Source organism: Giraffa tippelskirchi, chromosome 3, assembly GCF_054371585.1.
Source record: "Giraffa tippelskirchi isolate mGirTip1 chromosome 3, T2T-mGirTip1v1.2.pri, whole genome shotgun sequence".
Taxonomy (NCBI): Eukaryota; Metazoa; Chordata; class Mammalia; order Artiodactyla; family Giraffidae; genus Giraffa; species Giraffa tippelskirchi.
This window is the reverse complement of record NC_137277.1, coordinates 107,460,328-107,481,558: the sequence shown is the minus strand read 5'-3', so window position 1 is coordinate 107,481,558 and position 21,231 is coordinate 107,460,328. Positions and strand designations below refer to the sequence as shown.

The following is a 21,231-nucleotide window of genomic DNA, read 5'->3' as shown; positions in this document are numbered from 1 at the left end:
AAGATATTGCCTATACTGATTGCTAATCGTTTTATGCCATGACTTTTCCATTATTGATGTTCTTACTAAATTAGGATTTAATTTTAGTTTTTAGGGATATTTTAAGCATTAGATTTTGTATGTAAAGTACAAAGGTAGTACTTGGCAGAGAAGTAATCCTTTAATAAAAGTAATGTTATTTATTTTATTTTCGAGGGACATAAAGAGATACTTTAAATTAATAAAATAGTAGTCTTTAAAAACTATTAGTGGCATTATTTGCAATTTCTCACCTCAAAAATACATTTTCAGTAACTTTACCCACCCCATGGAAAGTATTCCTTTATCTTTATATATATAAACTCTTTTTCTGTCATCTGAATGCACAGATTTGGTTAAGTATATTTTTTCCTAACTTTGCACATTTTATCTTGAATTTGTTTTGGCATTTAATTTTTCAAAAGAGAAACAGAAGGCCATCTAGTTTTATGACTAGTGAAGCGTATTTTCTCCTCTCCACTTCTTCCTTCTCCTCTTCCTTCTTCATGCTCATCCTCTTCTTACCTTCTGGTTGTTTATGGAATATTTTTCTTTACATGATTTGTGCTTTCATCTAGTTGTAATTGTATTTCTGTTCATTGTTCTTGGGATATGATTGGTCTACCTGGTACAGCCTATATCAGTGGGCTATTGCTCTGTTAACAAACCACTTCATTGTTTAAAGACTTAAAGCAATAAGCATTTAACTTTTGTTCTGAAATCTGTGGGTCAGCTGGGTATTTCTAATGCTAAGAGATAGGCCTGGCTGTTTTCTTTAGAACTGCTCATGTAATGGAGATCATCTAGCAGGTTCACTGAGAGTTGGCTTCAGGTAGGATGATTTTCCTCTGATGCACATTATTCAGTAGGTTAGCTTGGGATTTTTCACATGGCGATGATGGAGTATCAGGAAAGAGAATAGAAGCTCACAAAGCCTCCTAAGGCCTGCCATATTGTCACACAACATTCTGTTGGTCAAAGTAAGTTACAGGGATATCTCAGATTCAGGAGTGGAGAAATGGAATCCACCTCCTGATGAGAGGAGTGGCAAAGTATGTAAATTTCAAATAGATGGACAGTTGATGACATTTTTTTGTGAAATAATCTACCATGATACCCAAGTGATGTATCAAATTGTAAATTTTCTTTGGTTTTGTCTTTGTTTATAATTTATTTTCAATTAGCTTTTTTGTTGTTCAAAGTTCAAAGACCATAACTGTTAGTTTAAATCTTTAATCTCTATTCTGCATATTGATCATCTTTTTTACTAGTCATGTGCTTCACTTTTTATTCTGCATGCTAGGAAAAATTTTCAAATTATTTTGTTCACTGCTTAGTATTTCTGGATGACATTACTATTATTTACTGCATCCAAATAGTTATTTATATTTTTGAATTGCATTTTTTTCTTGACTAATTTATTTTTATCTCATCCTATTTTATATATTTCTCTCCACTTTTCTCTTCATTTTTTCCCCTCTTGAGTCATAGGTCTTAAGTATTAATTCAGTTGCCAACATGGAGAATTAGGAGATTTATTAGAAATCCTGAATTCCAGCTTATTTTGAAATGAGAGATCTGGCAACAATATATCTCAGATCCTGCTTGCAACAGCAGGCTGTTACCTCTCCTTTATATGGAACATTTTAGTCCAGTTTACTACAAAACCCACCCTTCCCTGACACTAAGTTTCAGTTGTATTTTATCATTATACTCATGTTTTTTTTTCTTTTGCTAGTGTTAAATAGGAAATAAAATATTCTTGATGACTATTCTAGATACATATTTGTATCAAAAGGTGAGGGGATGAAAGAGTGAGAGAACTGGTTGTTTAAGAAAAATATTACAGTGTATATTTTTTTCCTGTGGCTATGAAGACTGTTTCTTCATGCATCATATGCAAACAAAACCTATCTGTGCTGAAAGAGTATAATTTAAATCATCTTTAGAAAATAATCTATAAAGACAACTAGGTAAGAAACCAGAAAAAAGCAAATTAAAACTTTAATAAAGAAATCTTTTAACTTAAAAATGGTGTTAACATGTCAACATGTCAGAGGATTTATCTCTGAAATGTTTTGGATCATAAAATCACCCTCAAATTAAAAGCTTTTCACAATGGCATGTTTTTTTTAAGTCCATTGGATACGGTAAGAATTATATTTTCCAACAGGAATAAGCATTCGCATTTGTAAATATAACTAAAACATTAGCTTAGAATGTTTAAGCTATGGATTAGAAAATATAGGAAAAAAATAAAGAAAATAACTATTTGGGGCATTTTTCTACTGTAGCTGATGAAAACAAAGATTAAAAATACCACTGAGTTAGTTAGATCAACAATTTTGATGAAAATTTTGATAAGATCAAGAAATTTAGACATCAGGCTATGACAGGTAGAATTTCACAAAATGACTTTTTTGTATACTGAAAAACTTTAATGTTGTCTTAGCAAAATCAATAAGCTTATATGCAAAGAATATTTGTGAGATGGCTGAAGTTGACCTTGGACTTCTTAGAAAACTTATATTCAAAGTTGCACACTTGGTAGACACAAGAAACTTCAATTTCAAAATTGTATTATTTATTGGTGTAGGTTTGTGCTAAAAAGTTGAAAATAGGATACATAAACATTGTACACTGAATTAACTCTGTGTCTTGATCCATCCTTAAAGTGGATGCACAGTAAGGCATATTGCTGTACTACCTCAAAGTTGGGTCAATAGAGTGGGTGAAGGAATTTTTTAAGCCACTGAAAAAAATTTATTTGTTCATGTCTTCCAAAAAAATTCTTGCCTCTGTCCTTCAATTAAAGAATAGATCAAAATTTTATTTTTAGATTTAAATAACCCAACAAAATTTGACTATTTCTATACAAGGGAATTCCTATTAATTATAAATGTTTCTGATTTGATTTTCTCTTTCATTTCCAGTGAAAGTGTATTGTATTAGTTTCCTGGGTGTGCTGTAACAAATTACTACAAACTTGGATTCATAAAACAAGGAGATTTACTGTCTGACAGTTCTGGAGATCAGAATTCCCAAATCAGTTCTGCTGGCTTAGATCAGGGCGTCAGGATGGCCACGTCCCCTCAGGAGGCTTCAGGCAAGAATTTGTTCCTCACCTCTTCTAGCCTCTGGTGTTTCCCAGAAGTCTTCAGTTCACTCTAGTCTCTGCTTCCGTGGTCACACTGCCCCCTCCACTTCTGTATGTTTAATCTCCCTGTGTCTCTCTCTTACAGGGACACTTGTGATGGCATTTAGGGTTTATCCAGTTGATCCAAGGGCTTCCCCAATGGCTCAGTGGGTAAAGAATCTGCCTGCAATGCCAGAAACACAGGAGATGCAGGTTTGATACCTGGGTTGGGAAGATCCTCTGGAGAACAAAATGGCAACCCACTCTAATAATCCTGCCTGGGAAATCCCCTCGACAGAAGAGCCTGGCGGATTACAGTCCATGGGGTCTCAAAGAGTCAGACACAACTGAGCAACTAAGCATAGCACAGTTAATCCAAAATAATCTTCCCATTTCAAGATCCTTAACACCTTTTATGAAAAGGGTAGTATTCACAGCTTCCAGGGAGCAGGATGCCATATCTTTGAAGCCATCATTGAGCCCACTACACTTGTCTTTGGAAAATTTATTTGGCAAGAAAAAAATCTGGCCCATTTTCCTATGCTGTAATCAGTTGCATGAAATGAGTTTGCTGAGTTACATTTCTGACATTGTGAAGGTGAAAATTGAATTTCAAAAAAGGCAATATAGTTGCAGACCTTATGAAAATGAAGTAAAATTGATTAATTTCCTTTTTTAATCAACACTGATAATATGAATAAAGAGTACAACTAGAAATTGCTGAACTGAATGGCAAAATGGTACTAAAAAGTAAATCTGTTAGAATACCAGGTTCTGAAATATCTTGGGAGTAATTATTCAAAATGTAAAAAGGACCATTCATGGATTCTTTCCATGTTCAAAGTATATATCTTTGTGAACAGCTGTTTTATGTTATAAAGCTGAATAAAAATAAATATTCTCAGCTAACATTTCCAAGAATGAATTATTTACTGCCCATCATAATTTGAATGTTAGATCTAAATGAGTATCTTGGTACAGAAGAATATGAATAAGGTTTCCAGTTAAAAATCAATGTAATGACAATGAATAAAGAAACATTTAATAATTAGAAATCATTTTCAATTTCTGTAAAAAAATTAACCTGAAATATAATCTAATAAAGTCCATGGTTGAATTATCTTGCATGGTTATACAAGTTTAATTAAAACATAGAAATCTTTATTATGTGTGTCATAATTGATGTTTTCACATCTTCTGCCTTTTCTACTCTGTTACATTATCTACCTGAGCTCTGTGTGCTTTTGAGTTTGCAATACCTGGTTGCATCTTCTTGTTTCTCATAGATGAAATACATTATTTAAAAATACTGCTTCTGTCCGTAAGAATAACTTGGAGGGTTTTTTCTTTTTCACTTTTACTCTAGTCCTGTGTTGTTAAGGTAATTCTACCTGCTCCATAAATCCTCATGCCTCAGTGGTTTAACAAAACAGCAATGCACTGTAGAGTCACATAAACAAAGTGGACAGTCCTGGTCCATGAGGCAGCCTCCCTACAAGAAGTGAGGCAGGGACTCAGTTTTCTTCCATCGTTTGGCTCCACTGTCCTCAAAACACAGCTTCCACATTGCTGCAGAATAGGAAAGAGGCTGGAGAATGATGTGTGGGAGGTTTTCTAGTCCAATCCTGCATCTGGTGACCCTCAATCTCTCTTACATCTTACTGTCTAGAACTCAGTTACATGACCTCACTTAAATACAAGGGAGTATAAGAAATGTCGTCTAGCTGTCCTCCCAGGAAGAAGAAGAGATTGATTGGTGAATAACCAGCAGTCCCTCCACAGCACCTCTCCTTCACATAAGAACAACTAGAAAAGGAACAAAATAAACAAAAGCTATATTAAAAAAAAGATTCACTCTTCACTGAAACAAGAAAATGTCCAAACCCTAAATCATGTTTTTTTGACCCTGTCTTGTCAGTGACAATACAGAAACCAAAACTGGTAAGAGTGCTAAGAACTTATACATACTTTTAAGGTCTTGGGTTGGACTACATGGTTTCCTGAAAAAAGAGAGTCACAATAACCAAAAGCATAGCATAGAATGAGAAAATCTGGGGTCAAGAATAAGTCTTGAAGAATAAGGAGATATCACAGAGGAACCTAGTTCATGCAGCATGATAGCAAGGGAAAGGTAGCTGCAGGAGAAAATTTCTTCATAAATCTTTTTTTTTTTTTTTTGCCAATTCTTCCCAGCTTAAAGAAACCACAGGAAATGAAGCAAAATTGTTTTAAATAAGGGAAGAATAGGGAATTATTTGGCAGTCCAGTGGTTAGGATTCTGCACTTCCACTGCAGAGGGTACAGGTTCAGTCCCCGGTTGGGGAGCTAAGATCCTGCATGCTGCACTGTGTGCCCAAAACAAAACAAACAAACAGAAAGGGAAAGAACTAAATAAAAGTGCAAACACGTTTCAAAGAGAATAGAGGAGCTTACCAAAGAAAGAGAAGGGTTCAAAGAAATAGTTCTCACTATTCTCAACAAATTATAGGCAGTATGATTGCTTTTTTGGTTTGCTTTTAAGAATTAAAGATTATATTTTGGAGAGTACAGTAACAATCTCTGTAGAACATTTGCCTTAAAATATGTGTTTATTAAACACTAACCTGAACAAGATTATCCATTTCCATGCAAGTCTTTATGTTTAAAAGGTGGATAAAGTTGATACTTTTGTTAATATTCTCTATTCATCACTTTATCCAAGCTAATTCCTGTTTTCATTGTTTTATTGAGCTGTGATTGATATACAGCACTGTATAAGTTTAAGGCATAATGACTTGACTTCTATATATTGTGAAATAATTACCATGATAAGTTCAGTTAGCATCCATCATCTCACATAGATTTAAAAATGCTTTTCTTCCTTGTAAAGAGAAGTCTTAGGATTTACTCTCTTAGCAATTTCCAATATACTATAAAGCAGTGTTAACTGTCATGTTAATGTCATCATGTTCTACATGACACCCCCAGTACTTATTTATCTTATAACTAGAAGCTTGTATTTTATTACCACTTCAACTCCCACCCCACACATCTGGTAAGCACAAATCTGATCTCTCTTTTTATGAGATTGCTTTGTTGTTTTTTAGATTCTACTTGTAAGTGAGATCATATAGTATTTATCTTTGTTTGATTTACTTCACTTACCATAATGTCCTCGTGGTCCATCTATTTGTTGCAAATTGCAGGATTTCCTTTTTTTTTTTTTTTTTACTGCTTAATAGTATTCCTGTGTGTGTGTGTGTGTTTGTGTGTGTGTGATTGTGTTTTAGAAAAGAGCTTAAAGACCCAGTGAAATGGTTCTGGTAAGAAAATACATAACAGAAAACTATGTAAAATGAACTGGTTGAAAGAAGAAAATAAAAATGCGTTGAAAACATAGAAGATAAATACTATTACAGTCTCATCACTTGTGATGATCTGTCTCATTAGATTTTCTATTTTTTCCTGATTCTGTCTTTGAAAGCTGTATGTTTCCAGAAATTTATCCATTTCTTCTAGCTAGCTAGTCTAATTTGTCAACATGTATAACGTATGGGGCAAAACATCCCCTTCAACAGATCATTCTGAGAATCAGCTGATCGCTTAAAGAAACAAAACACTTCCTGTTAAACTTCCCTGATCATGCCATCTGCTCACCCCTACCAGTTGCCCTGCTCCCCATAAAGTTCCTGCTAGTCCTGTTTTGTTCTCATTCAGTTGCTAAGTCTGACTCTTTGCAACCCCATGGACTGCAGCATACCAGGCTTCCCTGTCCTTCACTGTGTCCTGGAGTTTGCTCAAACTCACATCCCGTTGAGTCAATACCATCCAACTATCTCATCCTCTGTCACCCCCTCCTCCTCCTGCCTTCAGTCTTTCTCAGCATCAGGGTCTTTTCCAATGAGTCAGTTCTTTGCATCAGATGGCCAAAGTATTGGAGCTTCAGCTTCAGCATCAGTTCTTCCAATGAATATTCAGAGTTGATTTTCTTTAGGATTGACTGGTTTGATCTCCTTGCTGTCCAAGGGACTCTCAAGAGTCTTCTCCAGCACCACAGTTTGAAAGCAACAATTCTTTGGTGCTCAGCCTTAATATAGTCCTAAAAAAATATTTAGTTGGATTTTCCAAAGTTAACAATGGTTGTTTTCAGGTCATAGAATTAATTTTTTTTCTTTGGTCCTTTTAGATTTGCTTGGAAAGAATTTTTTAATGAGAATGAATCATTTTTACTTTAAGGACAAGATCACTGTTTTTTTTTTTATCCAGAAATATTAATGTAGATTTCTAGTTTTCAACTTTTAAATTTGAAAAAAAATAGTGTATACATAGATAGACATATGTGTATGTGTATTTATATGGTATACTTATACACAGTATATACACATAGTAAGTGTATAGGTTGTTTACTGATTCAAAAGGATTTTTGGAGCATATATGCAGAGTATAGGACAGGAGCTATAATGTGATCTGTTTTGAGATTTATATGTGTGTGTGTGTGTTTTGGGCTTCACAGGTGGCTCAGTGGTAAAGAATCCACCTGCCAAGCAGGAGATATGGGTTCACGCCTTGGATCAGGACGATCCCCTAGAGAAGGAAATGGCAACCCACTCTGGTATTCTTGCCTGGGAAACCCCCTGGGCAGAAGAGCCTGGTGAGCTATAGTCCATGGGGTCACAAAGAGTCCAACACGACCTAACAACTGAGCATACATGCAGCACACACGTGTGTGTGTTGTGTGTGTGTGTGTGTGTGTGTGTGTGTGTGTGTGTGTGTGTGTGTGTGTGTGTTATGTTCATGTATATACCTTAACTCTGTTTGGAAGACTATCAAACATTGAGTGATTCTCTCTGGGTGTTAAAGTTATAGGCAAATAGTATTTTTTCTCATATGTTTTTCCCAATTTTTCAAATTAACATAAATTAATTGTGTAATTAAAATAGTTTTTGAGAGAAAAAATATTTTAACTTATATTTCTGGCAAGACTGAGAAAAAAATCTGTGACTTTTAAGAAGTTCTAAGTTCCCTACTTACTTTGTACATAAAAACTTATAAAGATAAACTAGGTAAATTTACCTGGTTCCCTGGTGTCCTAAAATAATTAATGCTTTTACGCAAGGTGAAGCAAAAAATTGTATAACAAATAAACCTATTTGAACTCTCTAAAGAAAGTTTCCATTTTCTACATGCTCTTCTTAATAAGAAATGTTTCAGCTGATATGAATAGGCAAGAAAATTTCCCAGTTGTTTAGTGACAAAATTTTTATGAAATCTCATCAGGCCAACCTCTTTGTTCTCCTTTTCACTTCCATTGCACTGTGGTTTGCATTATTATTTACTAACTTGATTACAGCCTGCTGCTCTCTTTAGCTGTTTCCCAGCTTTTCTCACATGAAGATTTCTTTCTTTTTGTTAAATACTAGTAATTCATTTATTTGATTTCTGTGTGGAGGATGAATAGCTACATAGTAATCTCAAAGCCACAGGAGAATGTCAAAGGTGTTTTTTAATCTGTTTTACAAATGATTATAACAGCTGAGAAATAAGTCAAGGACAGGAAATCACCTTCTCCAACTAGGAATTTATTGCCCATTTAGGTCTAAGAAAAGTCTTTAACCCAGTGGGGATGATTGAACTTTCTTTATCTTAAATTTAGAAGACAGAAGAGACACACAAAAGAGAAATATTTAGAATATTTTATGAACATTTGCAGTTTAGAGAACTGGAATTTTCAGTGAAATACTGCTGTAAGAAGACCTATAAAAATATAGGTCTGGAAATAGCTAGATTCTATGCAGAATTTTATTTTTTTTCCTTGAAAAGCTTTGTGTTTTTTTAATTTAATGATTTATTTAAGATGCTATTATGTGGAGTAAGATAGGGCCTTATTTTCCTCATATGTGACAAGTAGTAATACAGAAAATGCATCCAAGAGAGATAGGGAAAAAACATTTTATTTCATTATGATTGGTTTTCAATGGATGAAAAATGTTCCTGGAATATGATATATATTTAAATATAAGTATCTATATACATTGGCTGCCTTTTAATATTCCAAAATTGGTGATTTTATGAACGCCAGGCTAAGTATTTTTTTCCACAAAAGAAAATCGTATGTGTGTATTTCTATGAAGATCTTCTCAGCCTTACTTTGACTTCAGCCATTGCTGCTTCAACAGCCGTTGCTCTTCCGCACCTGCTTTGACCAGCTTTGCACCGGCATAACCTGACAAAAACTCTCTTGGACCTACACAGTGTGCTACCGATGACTTTCCACCCCAGAGCTTCTCTTAACACACTGATGTGTGACCCCTGTGGGGATTCACCTGGCGAGCGAGCATGTGCAATAGGACGTTAATGCCCAAAGGTCACCCTTGACTGGTGGAAGATGGAACCCATAGTGTATGAATGTGTTCCCCTGAATGTGTTCCCCTTTTCTTCTCTCAAAAGATAATTCAGAGATTTATCTAATAATGCTTCCCAGTGCTGTGATTGCCCCTTGCAGTGGTGTCCAGTACAATTGGCATACTATCCTTTCCCTACCCCTTTCTCAGTCTTGCTCTCTTTGATCACTTTCTACCTTAAGGACCTACATACAAGACTTTGGCTCAGCCTCTGTACTTGGAGAAATCCAGGCTAAAACAGAGGTAGCAAAAGTAGCCCAGAAAGTTGTCAGGATGGAATTTGGAAACTAACAATAAGGGCCAATTGCTGGTTGTAAGTAAGATAGGCATAGTTTCAAGAGTTTCCACATATTTGACAACAACCCTAAAAAATAGCATAATATTAAAAATAAAGCATATAACCAAGATACATTTTAAATCTATCAATAATAAAAATGTATCAATTGTGCTAGAGAAACCATTGAATTAGTTTTCTATATTCTCTGTAGAAAATATTACAGAATTGTCATTGTAGAAGCAATCAAAGGATATGCACCCATGAAAAGCAAAATTAATAGTATAGGGTTGTGATTGGGCATAAATATCATGTTTTTTATTTTCTAGTGTTTTGCAATACTATTTCATGATATGGTAAATGACCTGAGCTGTTCTTCTGATGGTGAATGTTCACGTTTGTTGGATTCAAATCTGGAAGATTATTACCCCAGGGGGTACAGGCTACAATCTTGCAACCATGTGGGCATAGATAATGGAGCCAATGGTTAATGCACAATGCCTAAAAATTGAGAGAGAAATTATTTGAACTCTAGAGTAAGCAATATCTGAAAGCACTCTTCCATTACATGAAGCAATAAATTCCTCTTTTTCTTTAACAATTTTGAGTTGGGTCACCCATCACTTACTGTAGAAAGCAAAGATACACAGGGATCACTGTCCTCTTGAGCACAATGGAAGACAGAGCCTTTGGCTTTCTGATATAAAACTGCATTTAATTATTTCCAGTGTTATTTCAAATTTAATCCATGAGATCCTGTGTACACTTTACTTATTCCTCACTTCTTAACTTCTGTTTGCTTCAGGGAAGACTGGTTTTGAGAAGTTTTTTTTGCCTGATTTGTGTTCTCATGGTACCCTGCATTTCATTTTCATATTATAGATCAATAGATTATGGATTGATAGGCAGATAGATGATAGATAGGTGATAAATTTGTTTTTCAATGTCTTTCCCACAAGACTTTAAGCTCTAAGGGGGAGGCTTACTGTCTTCATTTATTTTCAAAGTTATATGCCCAGCATCAAACCTGATGCCTGTGTGAAAAGAATATTACCTGAGAAAATAGCACCTGACATAATGAATAAGTGATTTAACTCATGTAAACATGAGAAGCCAAAATCTTAGAATTGCAATCTAAGTCAGTAAATATACAATTGTGTATGTATATTGAATATACATAAATATACAATTATGTATGTGTATGTTTTAGTATGTATTTGTATATGTGCGTGTACATATGTATGTTCACATATACATGTGTATACATATGTACACACACAGAAACACACACATGTTCAAGAGATGAAGGACAGATTTTACATAGGCGTGAATCCCATGTAATAGCCACAGTGCTTAAGATCCCTTCCAAACCCATTTGATCTTAGAGTGGAGCAGGTGACAGAAAAAGATGAGTGTATGCTGAATGTCCCAAATTCCTATTTTATGATGAAATATTTTGTTTCTACACAAATTACATAATAAAATGCTTATATTAGCTTGATATAATATGTAGGATGAAGATAGATAAATATTTGCCATAAGAGTAAGTCACTAAAGATCCTAGGGTGAAAGGATTCAGAATGAAATACAAGTCATCTTCTTCGTGATTGAGGACGTCATGGGGCAGAATGCCACAAACGAAAAAGTTTAATTGCCTAGAAGGAAACTGACTGCCACACAGGGAAGTGGGAACCCACCGATGTCTACCATAGCTGGATAAAATTCCCATAATTCTTCACAATTGCTTCCCTCCCCCTAAGATTCTATTCCAATGTATCCAGTGGAATTACAAAAAGTTATCCTAATCTTAGAAATAAGACAAAAAAGTACAGTGTATTTTTTCAGTGACATACTTAGACATTTTGTCAACAGGTCCACCCTTGGATTATTTGCTTTTCTTAGAGGCTGAAGGAAAGTTATGACCAACCTAGACAGCATATTAAAAAGCAGAGACGTTACTTTGCCAACAAAGGTCTGTCTCATCAAAGCTATGGTTTTTCCAGTGGTCATGTATGGATGTGAGAGTTGGACTATAAAGAAAATTGAGGGCTGAAGAATTGATGCCTTTGAACTGTGGTGTTGGAGAAGACTCTTGAGAGTCTCTTGGATGCAAGGAGATCCAACCAGTCCATCCTAAAGGAGATCAGCCCTGGGTGTTCATTGGAAGGACTGATGTTGAAGCTGAAACTCCAATACTTTGGCCACCTGATGCGAAGAGCTGACTCATTTGAAAAGACCCTGGTGCTGGGAAAGATTGAAGGCAGGAGGAGAAGGGGACGACGGAGGATGAAATGGTTGGATGGCATCACTGACTCAATGGACATGAGTTTGGGTAAACTCTGGGAGTTGGTGATGGACAGAGAAGCCTTGCATGCTGCAGTCCATGGGGTTGCAAAGAGATGGACACGATTGAGCAACTGAACTGAACTGAGAGGCTGTAACTCTGAAGCTGCATGTTACTTGGAGATTTTTTCCCATAAAACATCACCCATAAAACATAAAACATCAAAGAGATTGTTGTCTTATTGTCCCCACTGGACTTGAACAATCTTTGTGTCTTACTTAGACAATTAGTGTTCATATTTTATAATGTCTTTATAACTAGTTTTTGAGTATTCTTTGAACCAACTTTGTCATCCTGCTGGTCACATAATTAGTGAGTTAACATTCAATGATACATCTGTTTTATAAAAGACATGTTTAGTTTTTTAAAAATTACCCTCTGACAGAATCTATGCTCATTCTTGTTTATTTAGAACAAGTTTTGAGGAATATTTTAACTACTAATAGATGAATTTTTCTTCCATTGAGAAAAGTTTTGTTTTGATTTCTGAGTCACTAGAGCCACATTTTTTTTTTCTTTTGGGTGAGTGTAAAAGAAACTGATCCTCCTGTGTAGCAGTGCTTCCCTCTTCTTTTTGAGACTGGTTAAATTTCACGAGCAGTTCCTACACATTCTACCCTTACTTAATGGAGTTTGACACATCATAGGATTTTAGTGGTCCTTAGGCACTTGTTATGTATATTGGCAACTTCAAGTGTTTGAATACTCTCAACCTCTCTTTACCCCACTTTAGTATTCTTTTTCAACCTTTTAAGATCAGAAACCAGTAGACAGCTGAAGGAAGTGACTTAGTAAGTGTTTGGAACCACTTATTTCTAGAAATTATGTGAGCGGTGTGAGGTGACAGGAGCGCCAACATGGGTAAGTAGTAACTGAGGTGGGAGACCCAAGGGGATGGTATTACCAATGTCTTCTAAAGCCATCTTTTTGACGCCTTGGTCCCTGTGAAGCTAGTACACCATCTGGCAGTTAGGCAGTGTGCCATTTTAACAGATGGGACCCAGTATAGGAGGCCCTGAAACCATTTATTACTATCAACCACAATGTTGGACAGAGTTTTCAGTGGCAATACTCCACCGACTCTTTTTCACCTCAGCTTTTAGTTACTTAGTAAAAGCAAATAATATTTCTTCTCTTAAGTGAGAAATAGACAAGAAATGGTTGTCTCTTGGGGGTCTGTGCTATCAGAGTATGAGTCGATGCCAGATCTTACACATCCTGCATTATTCACACAACTGAAGCAAACTGACTCTTTTTTTAAAAAAAAATTTCCCTTTCAAGACAGTTTATAACAGCCTAGTTTATAACTTCATAATTTGGCATGTGTATGGAATCTTTTGAATGTGATTTAGAAACAAAACAGATTGAGTCACATTTTTTTTCTCCATGTAATGTCCTAGAAAGAACTGAAATTAAGAGGCCAAAAGCTATCAGTCATTGGCCACTTGAAAAAATTTTAGTGGGCACTTAATTTAGGCATAATGGTACTTTATGATTCAAAGGAGTAAATCACACAATTCTTGCCCTCAAGAAACATCAGTTTGTTGGGAAGATAAAACACACACCTAAAATGACAACATGTCTTCTTTCATTATTACAGTAATTAATAATTGGAATAGAGCATTTGGAAAGTATAGACAAGTAAAATAAAAATTATCTGTAACCTCTCCACACAGAACCAATTCCTACTACACTTTGAAGTATTCATCCCCAAACACTAGCGTTGTTTTTGTTCTTTTGATGCATACTCTTCATCGGATTGATGTATTTATGGTCATGTTATATATCTGACTTTTTTTTATTAATAAATTTATTTATTTTAGTTGGGGGCTAATTACTTTACAATATTGTAGTGGATTTTGCCATCTGACTTTTAATACTGGTTTTTCTTAATATGCTATAGCATAATAAAAAGTTAATGTTATAGTATTAAAATAAGTACTTTGTAAAGTTTTGTGTTTTTTTTTTTTTTAATATCAGCTCTGTATCAACCTAGAGGAGTGGGATGGGAAAGGAGATGGGAGGGAGGTTCAAAAGGGAGGGGTATATGTATACCTATGGCTGATTCAGTGAACACCCAGGACTGATCTGGGTGTTTGACAGAAAACAACAAAATTCTGTAAAGCAATTATCCTTCAATAAAAAAAATAAATTTAAAAAAGATCATTTTTAAAGGTTGTATAATATATCAACCGAATGCAATAATTTTATAATTTCTCTCTTTGGGGTCTTGTGGTTGTTTCCAATTTTTGTTAATAGAAATATGGCTTCAATAAACATATTTGTAAATACACTTTTTTCCTCTTTTTAGGATTATTCTTAGAAAATAGCCCCAGAAGCAGACTTGCTATGTCAAAGGAAATACCTGTTTATACATTAAAGAGTCTTCACATATGATCAGTATATATTTTAGAATAATTACTGGGTACACATTTTGTTTCAGGCTTTATATCAAGCATGTATATTCACAAAACTTTCCTTAACATTCACAACTACAATAGTGGATAGATATTTTAATTTCAATTTAACTGATAAAGCAACTAAGATACACGTATCATAGAGCCAGTTATTCCTATAATTAAAGGAACAAAATGTTTGCCTTTTGCCTCCTAATCCAGTTATCATTCTACCAAAGCACCCCTATTCCTTTAGATTGGAGATGTTCAAAGAATAGTGAGCTGATTATTTGCCTACTCCAGAAATCAGTAGTATAGATTAATTATAGACAAGTATTGACTTCCAGCAGATTTTAATGGCCTTCCTACTTCTATGTGTGAAGCCTGAGGTCTTCTACATTCCTAAAAGTATTCTTCTCTAGGTTTTCCAAATCTTACCCTCTGAGCAGCAGTAGTCCTGATAGAGGAAGAGCAGAATTATAATTATCTGTGGCAATAAGTAATCTGTATACTGTTTGGGGAGCTTACTCTGGCAAATCTTTCTATCTTTCCACCTGCTGTTTTTGAAATATAAACCTATTATAAGGGTGAGAAATCTACAATGGTGAGAATTTTGAATATTTCAACTCAAGTCCAAGTTTACTTTCTGTATTTTCAGTTTTTAAAGAAATCACTTCAAAGGGATATGTTTGATCTGTTAGGTTTATTAGTTGTTATATTTTAATCTGTTTTATGTGTACATGACTCATTTCCCCATCTTGTTTTAAGTTCCTTGGAGTTAAGAATTGGATCTCATACACAATTCCCTATATATAATAATTACTGAAAGATGCCCATAAGATGGCATGAATTATTTATGTATTATAAATTACATTTCTCTGGACAGAAAGACAGACAAAATGTTGTTCTGCTAGAGTCTTCACTAAACTGTTAAGATATCAAAGATGATTATTCTTGTCAGGTTTTACTCCTAAAAAACATTAGAATGCATAAATAATATCTTTTTATAAAGAAGTATTGTTGTTGTTGTTTTGTCACTAAGTCCTGTCTGACTCTTTGCATGTGACCCCATGCACTGTAGCCCACCAGGCTCCTCTGTTTATGGGTTTCCCAAGCAAGAATCCTGGAGTGGGTTGCCATTTCCTTCTCCAGGGGATCTTCCTGACCCAGGAATCAAACCCACACCTCCTACACTGCAGGCAGGTTCTTAACTGCTGAGACAACAGGGAAGCCACCAAAGAAGTATTACAGATAACATATATTTTTAGCAACTCATAGAGAGTCCCTTGGACTGCAAGGAGATCCAACCAGTCCTTCCTAAAGGAGATCAGTCCTGGGTGTTCATTGGAAGGACTGATGTTGAAGCTGAAACTACAATACTTTGGCCACCTGATGGGAAGAGCTGACTCATTTGAAAAGACTCTGATGCTGGGAAAGATTGAGGGCAGGAGGAGAAGGGGAACGACAGATGAGATGGTTGGATGGCATCACCAACTCAATGGACATGGGTTTGGGTGGACTCCAGGAGTTGGTGATGGACGGGGAGGCCTGGCATGCTGCAGTTTATGGGGTTGCAAAGAATCAGACACGACTGAGCTACTGAACTGAGCTGAACTGAATTTTTCTAGAGAGTTAGTGTGTATATATTAATGCATGTATGCAGGTCCTTTGTTATGAGTATTTGTGCTTCTTCATGGGATTTACCTGCCCTTGAACATCTCATAGCATACATGTGAGTTTTTTATAACATCCCGAGTGCCAGTTGTCATGAGTTTGCTGCATTATTTTGTTTGAAACAATTGTATGTGAACTTTATATCACACACCAATCTGTTGAAAAGGACTATTGGTACTAGAATATTATAGTACCAAAACTCACCATTGTAAAAGACAATTCTGCAAACAAAACATATATTTGGATCTTTTTCTTTCAATTATAGAAATTATTTGAGCCAAGAAACATGTAAGTGTATAATTGATGGACCAGAAATTATATCAGAAATAAAATGAAGTTTGAAAATTATTCTTTTTCTCAAGTGGGATGTATTCATATTGGTCATTACTTTTCCACTGGAGAAATAGCCACAAGCTTTAATTTTTAATTATCTAGAAAGAACAATTTCCTATCATTCTACTCTATAGAAATTAACCGAAAATATATATTTGTTAGAAAAGTTTTTGCTCACATTTTTGTTATTAAAAGTAAAATTTGGAAAGTAGGTTTTCTTTTCAATGATTTTAGAATATTAGAAAAATTTCAAGAAATCACAAAAAATCTTCCTCATGAAGAAAGGATGAAGAAGCATAAAGACTCATAAAAACAGACTTGCATGCATTCGTTAACATGTGTACACTATCTCTCTATCAATGTCATATTCATTCTTGTTATCATCAGTTACTATTGATTAGTGCAGAAAAGTCAAATGAAACAGTTGTTTAAGCACGAATGCTTCTTCTTCTCATCCAGTTCCTGTTCATATATACCTAATGTAAGGATTAATTTAGTTACGTTCATAAATGCTGTTGTTATTTTCTATGGTCTTTATAAGAACTCTGAGCATATTCTCCAAATGTCACTCTAGAAATTTCAGAGAAACTCTTATACATGTGCTCCCCACCAGATGGATAAGAATCTTCACAGTTCATAGTAGAAAAGCAAACAGATAATTGTTTTAAAATTCCAAAGTGGAAACAACTGAGTTACAGTAAAAAGATATAAACACAAAATAAGATATTTCAAAGAAAACTGATATTGAAAAGGAATAAGCCACAATTATTAACATGGGCAAATCTCAAAAGCTGGTACTTACATAAAAAGCAGATCATAGAAGAATTGGAGAAGGAAATGGCAACCCATTCCAGTATTCTTAGCTGGGAAATCTGATGGACTAGGAGCCTGGCAGACTATAGTCCATGAGGTCTCAAAAGAGTCAGACAAGACTTAACGTCTAAACCACCACCATAGAATACTCACAGTGTGAATATTTTCATATAAACTTGGAAAATAGTCATACTAAATAATGGTAAAATATAATTTAAAAATAAGAATTCTTAATGCAAAGTCATAGTATTGATTAGGGGAAATGAAGGGAATTGGTTAGGGGAAATGAAGGGAATGTAGTATAAGAGTATATATAATATTTTTCTAAAGTTCTGTTGTGAAGACATGAGTTTATTGTTGTTTATACATACAAATTTTAGAGAATTTGTATATGAAAAGTATTTCCACAATAATAAAAATTTAAAAATTTTTATTAAAATAAATTACATCAAATGTCTTAGCGTAATAGTGTTACTTAGAATAAATAATGAAAGGGCACATGAATCATGAGACATTCTCCAGAAAATTAGACAGATATAGCAGACCCAGGTTGATATCTACTGCTGCAGTCACTGACTATAAGAGCTTAGGGAAAATCACCCAGATTTACTAATATCAATTTTCTCATTTTTAACCTAAGAATAATTAATAGCTATTATTTTATGGTAGAATTGTTGCAGGTTCAAATGAGCTGTTGAATGTAATGCGCCCATGAGTAGTTGAAATTTAGAATTAAAAAATGTTTGAATATATAAGCTTTAAGTTGTAGAATATGAATTATACAGTTAAATTCTATAATATTGGAAATGATAATTATTTGCAAACTTCTAGATAAAGCTTTAAAGATAAATCACTATATGGTATTAACTTTTAGCAGTTGCATTTTTTTTTTCTTTGGATGAAACCAAGTCCCTGTTGGGTTTTTTTTTTTGTTTTTTTTTTGTAGTTCAAATTTGTATTATTTTTATTTTTTTCTGATTTTTAAATTTTTTATTTTGTATTGAAGTATAGCTGATTAAAAATGTTGTGATAGCTTGAGATGAAAAACGAGAGGACTCAGCCATACATATACATTATCCATTCTCCCTCAAACTCCCCTCCCATCCAGGCTGCTGCATAACATTGATCAGAGTTCCCAGTGTTATACAGTAGGTCCTTGTTGGCTATCCATTTAAAATATAGTACATGTCCATCCTTAGCTCTCCTTTCCCTCCATCCCTCCCCTTGGCAACTACAAGTTTGTTCTGTAAGTCTGCAAGTCTCTTTCTGTTTAGTTGCATTTATTTCTAAAATTCCCAAGTGTCAAATACACACTCATTAATAGGAAATGGCATTTCACCATGAGACTTCACAATATTATTATTAAACTCAGGGCAAAGCAAATGTCCAGAATTGTAGCCAATCAATACACCTAGAGGCTTTTTTGCTAAGTATCAATTTCTTAAAAACTACTTCACTGAGGGATCAATCTTTAAAATTCACTGAATTGACCAAATATTCCAATTTCTTAATAACTTATTTTGATAAATATTAATATTTTCTCTGTATGATTATATACATGAATTCAGTTCAGTTCAGTCACTCAGTCGTGTCTGACTCTTTGCGACCGCATGAACCGCAGCACGCCAGGCCTCCCTGTCCATCACCAGCTCCCGGAGTCCACCTAAACCCATGTCCATTGAGTCGATGATGCCATCCAACCATCTCATCCTCTGTCGTCCCCTTCTCCTCCTGCCCTCAATCTTTCCCGGCATCAGGGTCTTTTCCAATGAGTCAGCTCTTCGCATCAGGTGGCCAAAGTATTGGAGTTTCAGCTTCAGCATCAGTCCTTCCAATGACAGACTGAAACCACAGTCACAGACAACTAGCCAATCTGATCACACGGAGCACAGCTTGTCTAATTCAATGAAACTAAGCCATGCTGTGTGGGGCCACCCTAGACAGATGGGTCATGGTGGAGAGGTCTGACAGAACACGGTCCAATGGAGAAGGGAATGGCAAAACACTTCAGTATTCTTGCCTTGAGAACCCCATGAACAGTATGAAAAGGCAAAAAGATAGGCAAAAAAGATATACATGAATGTTATAGCATTATTATTAAGTAATATTTGACTTATTGAAAATTAATCAACATTAAGTGCTCTAATCCTCTCTTGAATTCTGGTATATTCTTTTTCATAATAAATATATGTTAAATTATATAGATTATTCTTGAATATTCAAGTGGTGAACATAATATTTATTCAGTACAGTCAATGAAAATAATATTTTGAAATGCTTTTGAAAATAAGGTGAATTAGATATTGGTAAACTTGAAAAATCTGGTTACTTACTAAATTAATGCTACAGAGATGCATCTTTTGGTTAATTAGCCTGCTTCTTGATGGCAGGAAAGGAATAAGTTTGTTATGTTTTATAGTAGAACAGAAACATCTGGAAAGGAAATTAACATAAGGGTGAGGGGATTTACGTTGTTGAGTCGCCAAATTGTGTCCAACTATTTGTGCCCCCATGGATTGCAGCATGCCAAGAATCCCTGTTTACCACCATCTCCCTGAGTTTGCCCAAGTTCATGTCCATTGCATTGATAATGCCATCCGACCATTTCATCCTCTGTTGCCCTCGTCTCCTTCTGCCTTCAATCTTTCCCAGCATCAGGATCTTTTCCAGTGAGTTGGTGGTTCACATCAGATGGCCAAAGTATTGGAGCTTTAGCTTCAGCATCAGTCCTTTAAATGAGTATTCAGGGTTGATTTCCTTTAAGACTGACTGGTTTGATCAAGGCCCACTTGACTTCACACCCCAGAATGTCTGGCTCTGGGTGAGTGACCATACCATCGTGGTTAGCTGGGTCATTAAGATATTTTTTGTACAGTTCTTCTGTATGTTCTTTCCATCTCTTCTTGATCTCTTCTGCTTCTATTAGGTCTTTACCATTTCTGTCCTTTATTGTGCCCATCTTTGGATAAATGTTCCTTTGTTATCTCCAATTTTCTTGAAAAGATCTCTAGTCTTTTCCCTTCTGTTGTTTTCCTTTATTTCTTTGAATTGTTCATTGAAGAAGGCCTTCTAGTCTCTCCTTGCTATTCTCTGGAACTTTGCATTTAGTTGGGTATACCTTTTCCTTTCTCCCTTGCTTTTAGCTTTTCTTCTTTCTTCAGCTATTTGTAAAACCTCCTCAGACAACCACTTTCCCTTCTTGCTTTTTTTTTTCCTTTGGAATGATTTTGTTCACGGCCTCCTGTACAATATCATGGACCTCTATCCATAGTTCTTCAGCCCTCTGTTTACTAGATCTAATCCCTTGAATCTATTCATCACCTCCACTGTATATTCATAAAGGATTTTACTTAAGTTGTACCTGGCTAGCCTAGTGGTTTTCCCTGCTTTCTTAAGTTTAAGCTTGAGTTTTTCTATGAGAAGCTGATGATCTGAGCCACAGTCAGTTCCAGGTCTTGTTTTTTCTGACTGTATACAGCTTCTCCATCTTTGGCTACAAAGAATGTCATCAATCTGATTTCAGTATTGACCATTTGGTGATGTCCATATGCAAAGTCATCTCTTGTGTTGTTGAAAAAAGGTGTTTGCTATAACCAGTGCATTCTCTTGGCAGAATTCTGTTAGTCTTTGCCCTGCTTCATTTTGTATTCCAAGGCCAAACTTGCCTGTTATTCCAGGTATCTCTTGACTTCCTACTTTTGTATTCTAATCCCCTATGATGAATAGGATTGGAATCATCTTTTTTTGTTGTTGTTGATGTTAGTTCTAAGAGGCCTTCCAGGTCTTCATAGAACTGATCAACTTCAGCTTCTTTGGAATCAGTGGTTGGGGCATATACTTAAATTATTGTGATGTTGAATGGT

General features: G+C 35.1%; 1 protein-coding gene and 1 long non-coding RNA gene across 15 annotated transcripts in view; one reads left to right on the top strand and one right to left on the bottom strand.

Annotated features, from left to right (window-relative positions):
- Positions 1-21,231, top strand: part of LOC145542948 (uncharacterized) — a 564,353-nt gene that overhangs the window by 285,275 nt on the left and 257,847 nt on the right. The window contains exon 6 of one of the 14 annotated variants that reach the window (XR_014080294.1): positions 11,681-14,313. The exons of the other annotated variants lie outside the window; for them this stretch is intronic. The gene's annotated coding sequence lies outside the window, so the exon portion shown is untranslated. Of the gene's footprint in view, positions 1-11,680; positions 14,314-21,231 lie in introns of those variants that run through there. 14 annotated transcript variants of the gene reach the window in all.
- LOC145542949 (uncharacterized) overlaps positions 1-21,231 on the bottom strand; it is a 79,292-nt gene that overhangs the window by 48,757 nt on the left and 9,304 nt on the right. The gene's annotated exons all lie outside the window — the stretch shown is intronic.